Raw genomic sequence first — 18476 nt, forward strand, 5'->3', positions numbered from 1 at the left:
GAGCAGTCTGTGGATCCTGCTGAACTTTTTCAATCCCTATGTCGACTCGCAAAAACAATATTCGTTGCCCATTTTTGCTGTAGAGCTAGTAGACTATCCTCGGATTCAGACCCCATTTCGAGCCTAAGAGCCTGTTAATACAGTGCCCAATATCTGTGAGTCTTCTCAGTTCGCTAAGTTTCCTGTCCAAGATCACTCCTAAGTATTTTACCTTGTCAGATATCAACATCGTTCAGTTGAGGAAACGTGGTGCATCAAATTAGCCCACGTTCGTCTTCCTGGTGAGCAGGCAGACTTCAGTCTTCTCTGGTTAAACATTAATACCCCTAGGTCCAGCCCAGTCGTATGCCATCGGCAAGACCCTTTCAGCCCTTCTGCATAACTGATTCGGATCGTTAACCCTTAGAAGTATTAAAACATTGTCTGCGTAGCAGAAGGGTTCAGACCCTCCACACTCATCATCCATAATGGGTCATTTATGGTGGTCACCCAAAGGAGTGATAGGTGAAGGTGGTAGTGAAGGACCCGGTACTGGGCAAAAAATTTGATCTGTATGTCGGTCCGCACATTGCTGAACGCCCTTTCGATATCTACGTCTTTGCATCGAGGTATTCTTCGGTTTTTTTCACAACCTCTTGCAGGGAACTCTCCTCCGACCTTCCCTTGACATAGGCATGCTGTTTTTTTTTTTTTTTTTTGAGTAATTTGCTGGATATCCTATCCTTTAGGATCAGGCCCGAGGGGCAACAAATGACAGATGGTCAGAATGTGCGTGTTGTGAAAACTTCAATACTATGTGGCCCAATTTAGACTTAAAGAAGTCAACAGCATTGCTGTCGCTGGCTAGAAAAGACATCTCAGTCATTGTGTCCGTCATGACAGGTCACTGTGTGATCGGAAAACATGCTGACAGACTGAAGTAACGACTTTTGTGCAGCTGTGAGGACCTCGAGGAAGAAGAGACCATAGTACATCTGCTGTGTTTCTGTCCCGCAATGGCACAGTCAGAGGAAGGTATTCCCCTACGTTCTCATTTCTTTGAGAACATGGCTGATTTAGTGGAGGTAAACATTCGCAAGTAGTTGAGCTTTTTTATACCCTCCACCATAGGATGGGCAAATGTTAATTTCGTCAATCTGTTTGTAACTCCTCGTAATATTCCTCTGAGACCCCATAAAGTATTTATGCTCTTGATCGTCAAGTCACTTTAAGTCAATCTAGCCATGTCCGTCCGTCTGTCCATTCGTCAGTCTGTCCGTCCGTTCGTCTGTCTGTCGAAAGCACTCAAACTTTCGAAGGAGTAAAGCTAGGCGCTTGGAATTTTGCACAAATACTTTTTATTAGTGAAGGTCGGTTGGAATTGGAAATGGGCTATATCGATCCATGTTTTGATATATCGGCCATATAAACCTATCTGGGGTCTTGACTTCTTGAGCCACTAGAGGGCACAATTCTTATCCAATTTGACTGAAATCTTGCATGAGGAGTTTTTTTATGACTTGCAACAACTGTGCTGAGTATGGTTTAAATCGGTCCATAACCTGATATAGCTGTCATATAAACCGATCTGGGGTCTTGACTTCTTGAGCCACTAGAGGGCACAATTCTTATCCGATTTGGCTGAAATCTTGCATGAGGAGTTTTTTTATGACTTGCAACAACTGTGCTGAGTATGGTTTAAATCGGTCCATAACTTGATATAGCTGTCATATAAACCGATCTGGGGTCTTGACTTCTTGAGCCACTAGAGGGCACAATTCTTATCCGATTTGGCTGAAATCTAGCAGGAGGAGTTTTTTTATGACTTGCAACAACTGTGCTGAGTATGGTTTAAATCGTTCTATAACCTGATATAGCTGCCACATAAACCGATCTGGGGTCTTGACTTTTTGAGCCACTAGAGGGCACAATTCTTATCCGATTTGGCTGAAATCTTGCATGAGGAGTTTTATATTGCAACAACTGTGCTGAGTATGGTTTAAATCGGTCCATAACCTGATATAGCTGTCATATAAACCGATCTGGGGTCTTGACTTCTTGAGCCACTACAGGGCACAATTCTTATCCGATTTGGCTGAAATCTTGCAGGAGGAGTTTTATTATGACTTGCAATAACTGTGCTGAGTATGGTTTAAATCGTTCCATAATCTGATATAGCTGTCATATAAACCGATCTGGGATCTTGACTTCTTGAGCCTCCAGAGGGCGTAATTATTATCCGATTTGACTGAAATTTTATCGGACAGAAATTCCGGTCTGTAAGAGCTCAAGAAGTCGAATCGGTAGATCGGTTTTAATAGGAGCTATATCGGGATATAGACCGATTTGCACCGTATTTGGCACAGTTGTTGAAAGTCATAACAGAACACCACATACCAAGTTTCAGCCAAATCGGACAAACAAAAATTCCGGTCTGTAAGGGCTCAAAAAGTCAAATCGGTAGATCGGTTTATATGGGAGCTATATCGGGTTATAGACCGATTTTTACTGTATTTGGAACAGCTTTGGAAGTCATAACGGAACGCTACGTGCAAAATTTGAGCCAAATCGGATGAAAATAGCGGCTTGTAAGGGCTCAAGAAGTCAAATCGGGAAATCGGTTTATGTGGGAGCTATAGAAAGGCTACGGACCGTTTTGGATAATACTTGGCATCATTCTTGGAGGGTGTAACAGAACACTGCATACTAAATTTCAGCCCAATCGAATAATATTTGCTGATTCTCAAGGGGCTCAAGGAGTCCTGTAGAAGGGTAGCTTCATCTAGATTTGAACCGATATGGCCCATTTGAAATGCCCAACGGCTTACTTCAAAAAGAAGAATCTGTGCAAAATTTCGAGCGCCTAGCTTTACGCATACGACCGCTATCGTGATTTCCAGCGAAGGACGGATGGAAGGACGGACAGACAGAAATGGCCAGATCGCCTTAGGGTTTTAAGACAATAAAGCATATGTATACACTTTTTGGGAGTCGTAGAACATTATTTCGAGATATTGCAGACGGTATGGCTAGATTAGGATTCCCCCTTCTACGGTGGTTGGTAGAAGAAATGCTAGATTTTTTTTTTCTTAAATAACGTTAACGAAATTTTCTTAAGAATTTTTCGAATATGACATCGTTTGTTTTGAAAAATTTCGATTTTTCCGGAAAAGAGTTCCCTTATTGTCTTAGTATAAAAAAAAAAATCATTGCTTCACTTTTCTAAAACTATTCGTCCCAGCCTATACTACATGTGCTACATATTTGAAGGGATATGCATGTCCTTGGCTGGTAACCAAAGCCTCTCATGGCCGTTTTATATTGGCAATACAAACGATTAAATAAGGCATTTTCTACTTAAATGGCAATTTTGTTTGCAGGAAATGGGACAAGTAAACCAATTTCCATTTCCGGCAAAAATTAATTAAATGTTCAGCATAATTGCACCAAGTAATTGTTAGCTGCCAGCTAAGTGGTGGTTGTTTTCAGTCATTCTGTGTTTCTTTACTTAACTGCCGTGGCTTGATGTGTATGTGTGTGTGGGTGTGTGTGTTACACTCATACACCAAACACCGAAACTCCATAAAGTTTCACATTTATGTCTTTCTTGACATATTTATGAGCTCTATATGCTAGTCCATCATTTGGTTGTTGTAGTTTTGCCATATTTTTTTCATTTTTCTTTACTACTCATGTTTTTTTTCTTTTGCTGCTAAGTAGGAGCTTAGGCTTGGGATTCATGCAATAACTTAGTCAGCAGGCATATGGGGCTGTTTACTATTTTCCGCTTCGATTTCCATTTCTAATGATGATACTTAAATTTTTATGACCAAAAACGTAAATATATTTTTTTTGTGTTATTTAAGCAAAACAGTATGCCATTAATAATAAACGGAAATCCATCAATTGCTTGAATAATGTCCGGTCATCAATGACTGAAGCAAAAAGAAATGGAATATGGAATATGGGAAAAAGTGAAAGGACAAGTGGTCATCACTTAGCAAATTTCATGCAGTTTCTTTCTTATTTCCCTTACCCGAAGTTCATGGTATCACATTTCTTCATATCGATGTTTGTTTTAACCTTCTCCTTTTTTTTTGCAATAAAGCAAGCACTTGGAAAATTAAAACGCTTTTTTTTATTGAAACTGTTATGAAACCAAATGACTTAATAAATGCTTTTGAATTGTACGACAAGAAAAAAAAAACTATGAAATTAACACCCCTTTTGCCAATCCAGTTCGGTTAAGTGACTTGCCTGGAAGTGATGTTTCAGAGTGACATACAATTCTAGGAAAACTAGGAATGAAAAACGAAGCGATTAATGTCTTTATATTTTAAAGAGAAACTTAACAAGTAAAAGGGCGTTTTGGATACCCACCACCTCGGGTATATATGTAAACCATATTTCGTTAAAATCCATATTTCACTAGAATGTCGATGGGCCCAACAACATTCACTGTCCCAAATTTCGGCGACATCGGACAATAAATGTGGTTTTTAAGGAACCAAAACCTTAAATCGCTAGATCGGCCTATATGGCAGCTATATGCAACTCTTGATCGATCTAGGCCAAATTGCTGAAATATGTCGAGGGGCTTAACACAACTCACTGTCCCAAATTTCGGCGACATCGGACAATAAATGCGCCTTTTATGGGCTCAGAACCTTAAATCGAGAGATCGGTCTATATGGCAGCTATATCCAAATCTGGACCAATCTGTGCCATATTGCAGAAGTATGTCTAGGGGTTTAACACAACTCACTGTCCCTAATTTCAGCACAATCGGATAATAAATGTGGCTTTTATGGGCCTAAGACCCTAAATCGGGGGATAGGTCTATATAACAGCTATATCGAAATCTGGACCGATCTGGGCTAAATTGACGAAGTATGTCGAAGGCCCTAACGCAACTCACTGTACCAAATTTCGGCTACATCGGACAATAAGAGCGCCTTTTATGGGCCCAAAGCCTTAAATCGAGAAATCGGTCTATATGGCCGCTATAACCAAATATGAACGGATCTAAGCCAAATTGAATAAGGATATCAGATGGCCTAAAACAACTCACTGACCCAAATTTCAGCAAAATCGGATAATAAATGTGGCTTTTATGGGTCCAAAACCATAAATCAAAAGATCGGTCTATATGGCAGCTATACCCAAATCTGGACCGATCAGGGCTAAATTGACGAAGGATGTCGAAGGCCCTAACGCAACTCACTGTACCAAATTTCAGCAAAATCGGATAATAAATGTGGCTTTTATGGGTCCAAAACCTTAAATCAAGAGATCGGTCTATATGGCAGCTATATCCAAATCTGAACCGATCTGAACCAATTTGAAGAAGGATGTCGAAGGGCTTAACACAACTCACTGTCTCAAATTTCAGCAAAATCGGATAATAAATGTGGTTTTATGGGCCTAATACCCTATATCGGCGGATGGCAACTATGTCCAAATCTGGACCGATCTGGCCCAAGTTGAAGAAGAGTATCAGATGACCCAACACAACCCAATGTCCCAAATTTCAGCAAAATTGGATAATAAATGTGGTTTTTATAGGCCTAAGACCCTGAATCGGCGGATGGGTCGATATGACAGCTATATCCAAATCTGGACCGATCTGGGCCAAGGTAAAGAAATATGTCGAGGGGCTTAAATTAACTCACTGTCCCGAATTTCAGCGACATCGGACAATAAATGCGCCTTTTATGGGCTCAAAACCTTAAATCGAAATAAAAAATGGACGTCGAAGGGCTTAACACAACTCACTGTCCCAAATTTCAGCAAAATCGGATAATAAATGTGGCTATTATTGGGCAGCTGTATCCAAACCTGGACCGATCTGAGCCAAATTGAAGAGTATGTCAGAGGTCCCAACAACACCCAATGTCTTAAATTTCAGCAAAATTCGATAATAAATATGGCTTTTATAGGCCTAAGACCCTAAATCGTCGGATCGGTCTATACGACAGCTATATCCGAATCTGGACCGATTTGGGATAAATTGAAGAAGTATGTCAAAGCGCCTAACACAACTCACTATCCCACATTTCAGCAAAATCGGATAAAAAAGGTGGCTTTAATGGGCCTAAGACCCCAAATCGGCGAATCGGTCTATATGGGGCTATATCATGATATAGTCCGATATAGCCCACCTTCGAACTTAACCTGCTTATGGACAAAAAAGAGAATCTGTGCAAAGTTTCAGCTCAGTGTCTCTATTTTTATACTCTCCACCATGGGATGAGGGTACACTAATTTCGTCATTCTGTTTGTACCTACTCGAAGTATTCGTCTGAGACCCCATAAACTATATATTCTTGATCGTCGTGACATTTTATGTCGATATAGCTATGTCCGTCCGTCCGTCTGTCTGTCGAAAGCACGCTAACTTTCGAAGAAGTAAAGCTAGCCGCTTGAATTTTTTTTACAAATACTTCCTATTATTGTAGGTCGGTTGGGATTGTAAATGGGCCATATCGGTCCATGTTTTGATATAGCTGCCATATAAACCGATCTTGGGTTTTGAATTCTTGAGCCTCTAGAGGACGCAATTCTTATCCGATTCGAATGAAATTTTGTACGACGTGTTTTGCTATGACTTCCACAAATTGTGCTAAGTATGGTTCAAATTGGTCAATAACCTTATGTAGCTGCCATATAAACCGATCTTGGGTCTTGACTTCTTGAGCCTCTAGAGGGCGCAATTCTTATCCGATTCGAATAAAATTTTGTACGACGTGTTTTGCTATGACTTCCACAAATTGTGCTAAGTATGGTTCAAATCGGTCAATAACCTGATATAGCTGCCATATGAACCGAGCTTTGGTCTTGACTTCTTGAGCCTCTAGAGGGCGCAATTCTTATCCGATTGGAATGACATTTTGCACGACTTGTTTCGCTATGACTATGAGGGCCCTCCTTTTTATAGCCGAGTCCGAACGGCGTGCCGTAGTGCGAAACCTCTTTGGAGAGAAGTTTTGCATGGCATAGTACCTCACAAATGTAGCCAGCATTAGGAGGGGAAAACCACCGCTGAAAAGTTTTTCTGATGGTCTCGCCAGGATTCGAACCCAGGCATTCAGCGTCTTAGGGGGACATGCTAACCTCTGCGCTATGGAGGTCAGAGCATGGTTAGGTTAAGTGGGTTGCCTTCCAGGGTGAGTTCACTCGGAGGCCAGTCTGGCCCATTGTGGTACCCTAGAAAGAAAGGGATGAGAAAGAAGATGTGAGACCTCGGAAAGACAGGAGGAATGGAAAACTCGAGCGTAAGGTGAAGAAACGTCCATTCCCACCAAAGCACGAATGTACCTACGCGGGGGCTTATGACACCCCCCGTCGGCACCATCCAGTTCCTTCAACAAATCTCAGAAAGCCTGCCAGAGGTACGTTCGCAAGTTCACTCAGATCATAGGAGAAATGGCTCACCAGAATGGCCCCCAGAAAGGTGAGCCCTCATCCCCGCAGACCTGGACATGAACACAGTAAGTGCTTAATAGTCTCCTCTTCATCCTTATTGGGGCAACTCCTTCAGAAGTCATTGTGCGGTATTCCCATGCGCCTATGGCACAGTGTCCGGTTATGACCGCTATCGAGAGATGGTTACCGGGCGTTCGATAGTCAGCTATTCTCTCGTCCTCCTCCGGTCGATGACCGGCCATAGTGCTTTTGAAGTCCGGCAACCATCCACCGAGTCCCAACTCGCCACCGTCGCCGTCCTGGCCATACCCTCTACTGTGTTCAGTAGCTTGACAAATGGCACATAGGCAAGACCGATGACTGGTCCGCCGTTCGCTTCTGCCGCACTCGTCCGCACTTTCATTCCCTGGAATCCCTTCATACATATGAACCCATGTCAGTGTCATTTCGTGCGTCGAGAGATGGTTGCCGCTCGTTCGATAGTCAGCCATTCTCTCTTCCTCCTCCGGTCGATGACCGGCCATAGCGCCTTTGCAGTCCGGCAACCATCCACCAAGTACCACCTCGCCACCGTCGCCGTCCTGGCCATACCCTCTACTGTGTTCAATAGCTCGACAAATGGCACATAGGCAAGACCGATGACTGGTCCGCCGTCCGATCCTGGCGCACTCGTCCGCCCTCTCATTCCCTGGAATCTCTTCATACACATGAACCAATGTCCGTGTCATTTCGTGCGTCCGGAGACTATCCAGGGTTTCCAAGCAATCCGCCACGGATATAGACCTCACCATCCTCAACCCTAAGGCCTTGATCACCGCCATACTGTCCACAAAAATTCTGAGTTTGGAGGGCGGAATTTCTCTTGGGCCCACTGCAATAGCACAGACCTTTGCCTGAAAGACCGTACACTCGTCCGGCAGTCTCAGAGACATACTGATATTGAGTGCATCAGAGTAGACCCATCAATCCAGCCCCTGACTCCATCCTGGAGCCATCTGTATAGATCGAGTTGTCATCCTCCTCGAGTACAGCCTTCGCCTTGCATTCATGCCTCACAGGAAAACGAATTGCGAATGCCCTCACTCCAGTCGACACTGGTGCCAGATAGTCGGAGATCCTTCACAGTCTACCCTCCGCATCCATGACACCCAGAAACGAACTGTGGCCGCAACCGAGCTCTCTCAGCCTAAGTGCGACCCAGTTGGCGCAGCTCCGAAAAGCTGGAACAGAGCAAAACTTTTTACATATCAATGAGAACTTGAGAAATACTAACCATGGTGGAGTGAACACATGATTTGGACCGGCCGAACTTAGCTCGGTTCACCCTACTTATTTTTGTGATGTTTTCGATGTGATTACCCTAAATCAAAACTGCCTCTTAAATAAATGACCTTTTCAAAAACGGAAGGAAACCCCCTTTTCCGGTCCTTGACAGTTTGTGGCATAGAGTTTGTAATGTTACAAATTTAACTTAAAAGGCAGTTGCCACAGCAAAATGTCAACTGCTGTCTAAATCTGTTGCTGATTTATTCATGGTCTCCATGATGACCATGATGACAATTGGGCACAGCATTAAAATAAAAATCTCAATTAAAATCATGTTTTGCCAAGCGCTCTCCCACATAATCGACATCGACGAGTGGCACATAATTAAAATCGAAATAAGCAATAATCCGCAAAACATACACAAAAATGTTCCCGATAATTGATTACATTCGCAAATCCTCGGGGGTGGAGGCCAACTCTAACATCGGAAGTGCTTATTTCCTGCTAGGCAAAGGGTAGGAGGCGGGCGTAGAAGATTATGCAACATATGCAAACCGCCAAATTGAACACCAAAACCCAAAAAAAAAAAAGACATTGGCAACAGAAACCTTGCCAATGCTATTAAAATATTGTTGTCATCGCAATACAACAATTGGGTTTTCGCTGATATGCCCTAGCATTGAATGGTTGAAAAATAAACTGAAACTCTTGTAAACAGACGGCCACAAAACAACAGACCCTCATTATCGCCAAAAACCCACGAAACAGTACTTAACGAAAAACAATTGTAACAGATGGCTGGAGAGTGGCATTAGCAGCTGGAATGCATTGATGGGTAAAATCAATTTACGACTGCAATGATAGAAAATTTGCGATGAGATATGGTAGGCGAATGGCGTCAATATCTGCAAAAGGCAGATATGAAATTTTAGTTGAAAAAACCAGTAGAACTCAAAAACAGTCGGCATAAGAACTCTTCAAGCGCAATGTGTTTCAAACTTCAATCCATGTCGAAAGTAGGATCTTAATTTCTCTAACATTCATACCTAACATTCATTCCCATCGAATAACCCTTTCTATGAACCTACACACACACACGTTCAACCACCAACATCATTGTTATATTCTATTGCGGTAGAATGGAATGTTTCCCATGGCCTTTATCAATTTTTTTTTTTTTTCAATTTGGTTTTTCGATCTGAAACTCGCACATGGCACGCATAACCACACATTCATCCATCTGCATTGTCATTTTACTGGACGGATGCCTGTGCACAGGATTCTGGCATCTGAAACTGTGCAAAAACGTCCTTACTCTTCTCACTCCCTGTTGACAATTTATTGATATCGTTAGCAACCGTAACTGCAATTGTTGAAATTGAAACAATGCCGAACATCGTTGTGCATTTCTACAACAACTAATATCCTAGCAAAAAAAAAAAAAAAATCAATAAACCAATGTGTCCGAGTTCATATAATTCGAAAGAAATTGCCATATAAAGCGATCACTAGAAAAATGTTTATCGACAACATGGACTTTCATCTAAAACCAGGATTTTTATCTACAATGTGGATTTTTATCCACCCAGTGAATTTTTATCCACTAAGTGGATTTTTATCCACAAAGTGGATTTTTATTCAATAAATGGACTTTTATCCACTCACTGGACTTTTATCCACTAAGTGGATTTTTATCCGCTAAGTGGATTTTTATCCACAAAGTGGATTTTTATTCACAAAGTGGATTTTTATCCACAAAGTGGATTTTTATCCACAAAGTGGATTTTTATCCACTTAGTGGATTTTTATCCACAAAGTGGAGTTTTATCCACTAAGTGGATTTTTATCCACTAAGTGGATTTTTATCCACTAAGTGGATTTTTATCCACTAAGTGGATTTTTATCCACTTAATGGATTTTTATCCACTAAGTGGATTTTTAGCCACTAAATGAATTTTTATGGATTTTATGAATTTTTTAGGTGGATTTTTAGCCACTAAATGAATTTTTATGGATTTTATGAATTTTTTTAGGATTTTTATCCACTAAGGATTTTTATCCACTAAGTGGATTTTTATCCACTAAATGGATTTTTATCCACTAAGTGGATTTTTATCCACTAAGTGGACTTTTATTCACTAACTGAACTTTTATCCACAACCTGGATTTTTATCCACAACCTGGATTTTTATCCACAAAGTGGATTTTTATCCACAACCTGGATTTTTATCCACAAAGTGGATTTTTATCCACAAAGTGAATTTTCATCCACAAATTGGATTTTTATCAACAAAGTGGATTTTTACGTGAATTTTTATCCACTAAGTGGATTTTTATCCACTAAGTGGATTTTTATCCACTAAGTAGATTTTTATCCACTAAGTGGATTTTTATCCACGAAGTGGATTTTTATCCACAAAGTGGATTTTTATTTTTATTTTATTTTTTTATTTTTTATTTTTATTATTTTTATCCACTAAGTAGATTTTTATCCACTAAGTGGATTTTTATCCACGAAGTGGATTTTTATCCACAAAGTGGATTTTTATCTACTAAGTGAATTTTTATCCACTAAGTGTATTTAAATCCACTAAGTGGATTTTTATCCACTAAGTAGATTTTTATCCACTAAGTGGATTTTTATCTACTAAGTGGATTTTTATCCACAAAGTGGATTTTTATTCAATAAATGGACTTTTATCCACTCACTGGACTTTTATCCACTAAGTGGATTTTTATCCGCTAAGTGGATTTTTATCCAAAACCTGGATTTTTATCCACAAAGTGGATTTTTATCCACAAAGTGGATTTTTATCCACAACGTGTATTTTTATCCACAACGTGGATTTTTATCCACTAAGTGGTTTTCTATCCACTAAGTGGATTTTTATCCACAACGTGTATTTTTATCCACAACGTGGATTTTTATTCACAAAGTGGATTTTTATCCACAACGTGTATTTTTATCCACAACGTGTATTTTTATCCACAACGTGGATTTTTATTCACAAAGTGGATTTTTATTCACAACGTGGGATTTTTATCCACTAAGTGGATTTTTATCCACTATGTGGATTTTTATCCACTAAGTGGATTTTTATCCACAAAGTGGATTTTTATCCACAAAGTGGATTTTTATCCACAACGTGGATTTTTATCCACTAAGTGGATTTTTATCCACAACGTGTATTTTTATCCACAACGTGGATTTTTATCCACAACGTGGATTTTTATTTACAAAGTGGATTTTTATCCACAACGTGTATTTTTATCCACAACGTGGATTTTTATTCACAAAGTGGATTTTTATCCACAACGTGGATTTTTATCCACAACGTGGATTTTTATTCACAACGTGGGATTTTTATCCACTAAGTGGATTTTTATCCACTAAGTGGATTTTTATCCACTTAGTGGATTTTTCTCCACTAAGTGGATTTTGATCCACTAAGTGGATTTTTATCCACTAAGTGGATTTTTATCCACTAAGTGGATTTTTATCCACTAAGTGGATTTTTATCCACTAAGTGGATTTTTATCCACTAATTGCAATTTTATTCACTAAGTGGATTTTTATTCACTAAGTAGATTTTTATTAAATGGATTTTTATCTACTAAGTGGATTTTTATCCACAAAATGGAGTTTTGTCCACAAAGTGAATTTTTATCCACTAAGTGGATTTTTATCCACAACGTGGATTTTTATCCACAACGTGGATTTTATGTAAAACCTTGTATTTTTATCCACAACCTGGATTTTAATCCACAACCTGGATTTATGGCCACAATGTGGATTTTTGTACGCATTGCGAATTTTTAATGGAGCGTGGATTTTTATCCACAACGTGGATTTAATTCCACAAAGTGGATTTTAATCCACTAACTGGATATCCACAAATTTAATTTTTTTTCCACTAAGCGGATTTTTATTCACTACGTGGATTTTTATCCACTAAGTGGATTTTTATCCACTAAGTGGATTTTTATCCACTAAGTGGATTTTTATCCACTAAGTGGATTTTTATCCACTACGTGGATTTTTATCCACTAAGTGGATTTTTATCCACTAAGTGGATTTTTATCCACTAAGTGGATTTTTATCCACTAAGTGGATCTTTATCCACTAAGTGGATTTTTATCCACTAAGTGGATTTTTTATCCATAAAGTGGATTTTTATCCGCTAATTGGAGTTTTATTCACTAAGTGGATTTTTATTCACTAAGTAGATTTTTATCCACTTAGTGGATTTTTATTCGCAACGTGAATTTTTATCCACTAAATGGATTTTTATCCACTAAGTTGATTTTTATCCACAAAATGGAGTTTTATCCACAAAGTGGATTTTTATCCCCAACGTGGAATTTTATCAACAACGTGGATTTTTATGTAAAATCTTGTATTTTTATCCACAACCTGGATTTTAATCCACAACCTGGATTTATGGCCACAATGTGGATTTTTGTATGCATTGCGAATTTTTAATGGATCGTGGATTTTTATCCACAACGTGGATTTTAATCCACAAAGTGGATTTTAATCCACAAAGTGGATTTAATTCTACAAAGTGGATTTTAATCCACTAAGTGGATTTTTATCCACTAACTGGATATCCACAACGTGGATTTTTATCCACTTAGCGGATTTTTTATCCACTAAGTGGATTTTAATCCACTAAGTGTATTTTTATCCACTAAGTGGATTTTTATCCACTAAGTGGATTTTTTTCCGCTAAGTGGATATTAATCCACTAACGGAAGTTTTATCCACTACGTGAATTTTACTCAACAACCCAGACTTAAAGCCATAACTTGGATTTTTTTCCACAGGGTGGATTTTTATCTTCAACGTGGATTTTTATTCGCATTGTGGATTTTTATCCCAAACGTGGAGTTTGGGATATCCACATTGTGGATTTTCATCCACATTGTGGATTTTCATCCACATTGTGGATTTTTATCCACATTGTGGATTTTTATCCACGCTGTAAATTTTTATCCATATTGTGGATTTTTATCCACATTGTGGATTTTTATTCACATTGTGGATTTTTATCCACATTGTGGAGTTTTATTAAAAATTGAGATTTTGCTTTAAAATTTGGATTACAGCTTAAGTTTTTCTATGCGCATGTTAATTGTATGGTCCACATCGGACTATAATTGAATATAGCTGCCATATAGACCGATTTTGTAATTTAGGGTCTTAAGTCCATGCAAGCTCCATTTCTTTTCCATTTAGCTGAAATTCTAAACATTTGAGCTAGGCCCCCCTATAGTCGAACCCAATATGGTCCATATCGGGCCATATCTAAATATAGCTGCCATAAAGACCGATCTGACGTTTCGGGATCTTACGTCCATAAAAGCCACACTTTTTACCCGATTACGGAGAGTTTGTTTCGGCCCGTCCGAACCAAATATGGTACGGTTCGGACTATATTTGGATACAGCTGCCATAAACACCGATCTTGCGATAAAGAGTCCTAAGCGCATGGTAAGATTAGGTTGAGTGGGCTACCCACCATTGGTAAGTCCACTCTCGAGGACAGTTGAGCCCATTGTGGTACCCTAGAAAGAAGATGTCAGATCTCGGTCTAGAGATTATACACGAATATTAAGTTAAAGCGTTCAAAGTTCGGTCGGGCCGACTCTTGGGTAGCCACCACCATGGATTCCGGTAAAAATTTACCCTCATTAACTGAGTTTGTATTTAAGTTATTTGGGTATCAAGAAGTCATATCGGTATATCGGGTCTTGGGGTGCCTATATCACCATATTGACCAATTCCGATAAAACATGGCAGTGGTACTGTTAGTCTTAAGATAGGGTTTTGGGCCAAATTCCAGGCAATGCAGGTGAAAATTGAGGCTCTAAGGGCTTAAGAAGTCAAGTATATGTTTCGTGACCGATTCTGATCCTACTAAGCCTGGGTGTTGAAAGTCGTAACTCAAGTCTTTGTTCCAAATTTTATTTAAATCGGATGAAAACTGAGGCTTCTAAAGGCTTAAGAAGTCAAATCTGGGGATCGGTCTATGTGGGGGCTATATCTGTTTATAGACCGATTCGGATCATACTTGGCATGGCTGTTAGAAGTCATAAATCAAGTCTTTGTTTCAAATTTCAGCCAAATCGGATGAAAATGGAGGTTTTAAGGGCTCAAGAATTCAAATCCGGGGATCGGTTTCAATGGGGGCTATATCTAAATCTGAACCTACCGTTCGACCGCTATCATGAACGGACGGACAAAGCTAGATCGATTCAGAACGTTTAGACGATCAAGAATATATATACGTTATGGGGTCTTAGATCAATATTTGGAGGTGTTACAAACGGAATGACTAGATGAGTATACCCCCATCCTATGGTGGTGGGCATAAAAAATGTAAAATAATGAGTTGGAGTAAACCTCTCTTTTTATATCCACCACCGAAGGATGAGGGTATATTCATTTTGTCATTCCGTTTGCAACACATCGAAATATCCATTTCCGATCCTATAACGTTTATATATATTCTTGATCAGCGTAAAGATCTAGGACGATCTAGCCATGTCCGTCCGAAGCGTGCTTGAGCTTAAACTTTGCACAGATTCTTTTTTTTTTTTTTTTCTCCACAAGCAGGTTAAGTTCGTATCGGACTATATCTTCATATAGCCCCATATAGACCGATCCGCTGATTTAGGGTCTTTGGCCCATAAAAGCCACATTTATTATCCGATTTTGCTGAAATTTGGGACAGTGTGTTGTGTTGGGCCCTTCGACGTTTTTCTTCAATTTGGCCCAGATCAGTCCAGATTTGGATATAGCTGCCATATAGACCGATCTTTCGATTTAAGGTCTTGGGGCCATTAAAGACTTATTTATTGTCCGATTTCGCCGCAATTTGGGACAGTGAGTTGTGTTAGGCCCCTCGTCATCTTTCTGCTATATGGCACAGATAGGTCCAGATTTGGATATAGCTGCCATACAGACCGATCTCTCGATTTAAGGCCGCTATTGTGATTTCGACAGACTGACGGACATTTCTTGAAAAAAGTAAGACGTCAACAGAAATGCGTGGGTTAATGGTTCTGTGCTACCAATCCCTGGCAGATTTGGCAGATTTGGCAGCTCTGTCAGCTCATAAACTCCCAACTCTAATAAACTCTAACAATCTAGGCAACGAATAGGCAGGCAGCAAAGCAAAAAATCGCCACCTATAAAGGCTAAGTGAATTTTATGCCATCACAAAATTACCCAAAGAAAAAAAAAACTGTTTGTATTGGCAATGATACTCTATTTAGACAAAATGTTGTTGTAGCTGATTGGATGGTCCGGATGGGATGCTTGTTGGGCTTTGAACTTCCAAATGCTACTCTCTGATATTGGCAATGCTATAGAAAAAAACTAAAATTCACAGGAAGAAACAACCATAGACCAAAAATAATATTTTTTCTTTTTTTTTATCAGCAAACAAGCCTTTTTACCAGTTGTGATACTAAATGAACATCGAATGTTGAACATGAAATGCGGTAGTTGATGCTCTTTCGCTCAACCATAGGGGCCATGGGACTAGATGTAGCAGCAGCAGAGGCTGATACTGTTATTATGGTTGGCTAACCGGCCGTTCGCTGATGGCACTGTTCAGCCACAAAATTGTATATCTTTTCAAACGGATGTGGTTGAACTGAGTTGCATTTGCCTGCCCGGAATACAGTTGATACTATTGTGTGTGTGTGTGAGTGTGTGTGTGTGCAAGAGTGCAGATGACAGCGAATAACATCCTACAGTGCAGCAGTCTGCAACTACATGCACACCTTGGCCAACCAGCCAAGCAGTTAATATGACATCAGTACCTACAAATGGCAAAAGAATGTACGAAGAGTATGTTTAGGGTTATAACATTGGTAATTTGGTATTTCATTAGTAAAGAATGAACTCGTTCATACTAACGCACCAATCTCCCTCGAACCATAATCTTGTCAATGAGAAATAATGGTAGCTAAAACTTTTTGAGGTGGAAATTTTAGTCCTTTAGGCAGTAGAATAATAAGGCTGCCGTGGCCGATAGGTTGACAGATTAGCTGTTTTAGACGATAATTGCAATCTCAACATTCTTTACTGAGTACACTGAGGCTTCAAATCCAAACTTCATTTACTTTCTAGCCTTTGGTGGTCTACAAGCCATATATGTAACTTTGTTTCGTCCTAACTTGTATAACCCTTTACACATTAACAATTGCCTAGCCTAGCAGTGTTTGTATGTGTGTGTGAGTATTGTGCCCTTGTAACTCTTTTCCCTGGACTGCAGCAGACAATTGACAAATGTTGCAACAGGAAATTGCATGAACTAACTCGTACAAACTCAATAAGTGGCAGTGGATGTTGTATCCATGCCCGATAAGTGGCCTATTGAATTCTATTTTAGCCAATGGTGGATGCTCATTTCTGTGCCCCCAAAAGGGTATTTTTATGGCTAGCTGATAAAAAAAACAAAACGAAACTTAGGAGAATTGCCAAAATTGTTAACATTCAAAAGCTATGGCATTTATAGGTCAAATGCATAAAATAAACATTTTCAAAGGGAAACTGCCATGATCAGGCTATCATCTAAAAACAAATACTTTAATATGTTCAGAATAAATAACAACAAGTAAAAGCGTGCTAAGTTCGGACGGGCCGAATCTTTTATACCCTCCAACATGGATCGCATTTGTCGAGTTCTTTGCGCCGTATCTCTTTTTAGGCAAACAAAGAATATTGAATAAGAACAGTTATTCTATTGGAGCTATATCAAGTTATAGTCCGAGTAGGACCATAAGTGAATTGAATGTTGAAGATCATAGTAGAAGTCATTGGGTAATATTTCAGTCCACTCGGAGAAGAATTGCGACTTGTAGGGGCTCAAGAAGCATAATCGGTAGAACGGTTTGTATGGGAGCTATATCGGGCTGTAGATCGATTAAGACCATATTGGACAAGCATATTGAAGGCCATGGGCGAAGCCGTTGTATAAAATTTCAGCCAAATCGGATAAGAATTGCGCCCTTTAGAGGCTTAACAAGTCAAAAACCCAGATCGGTTTATATGGCAGCTATATCAGGTTATGTACCGATTTGCGCCATACTTAGCACAGTTGTTGGAAGTCATAACAAAACACCCCATGCGAAATTTCAGCCAAATCAGATGAGAATTGCGCCCTCTAGAGGCTCAAGAAGTCAAGACCCAAGACCGGTTTATATGGCAGCTATATCAGGTTATACACCGATTTGAGCCATATTTGGCACAGTTGTTGGAAGTCATAAGAAACAACTTTATGCACAATTTCATTCCAATCGGATACGAATTGCGCCCTCTATTGGCTCAAGAAGTCAAGACCCAAGATCGGTTTATATGACAGCTATATCAAAATATGGACCGATTTAAACCATACTTGGCACAGTGGTTGGAAGTCGAAACAAACAACCTCATGCTAAATTTCAGCCAAATCGGTTAAGAATTGCGCCCTCTAGTGGCTCAAAAAGTCAAGATCCAACATCGGTTTATATGACAGCTAAATCAAAATATGGACCGAATTAAACCATACTTGGCACAATTGCTGGAAGTCATGACAAACAACTTTGTGTAAAATTTCAGTCAAATCGGATAAGAATTGCGCCCTCTATTGGCTCAAGAAGTCAAGACCCAAGATCGGTTTATATGACAGCTATATGAAAATGTGGACCGATTTGAGCCATATATGACACAGTTGTTGGAAGTCAAAACAAAACACCTCATGCGAAATTTCAGCCAAATCGGATGAGAGTTGCGCCCTCTAGAGGCTCAAGAA

The 18476-nt window shown here is 39.6% G+C and overlaps 1 protein-coding gene across 4 annotated transcripts in view; it reads left to right on the forward strand.

Annotated features, from left to right (window-relative positions):
• Window positions 1-18476, forward strand: part of LOC106088372 (protein alan shepard) — a 1012027-nt gene that overhangs the window by 476325 nt on the left and 517226 nt on the right. The gene's annotated exons all lie outside the window — the stretch shown is intronic.

Source organism: Stomoxys calcitrans, chromosome 1, assembly GCF_963082655.1.
Source record: "Stomoxys calcitrans chromosome 1, idStoCalc2.1, whole genome shotgun sequence".
Lineage (NCBI taxonomy): Eukaryota > Metazoa > Arthropoda > Insecta > Diptera > Muscidae > Stomoxys > Stomoxys calcitrans.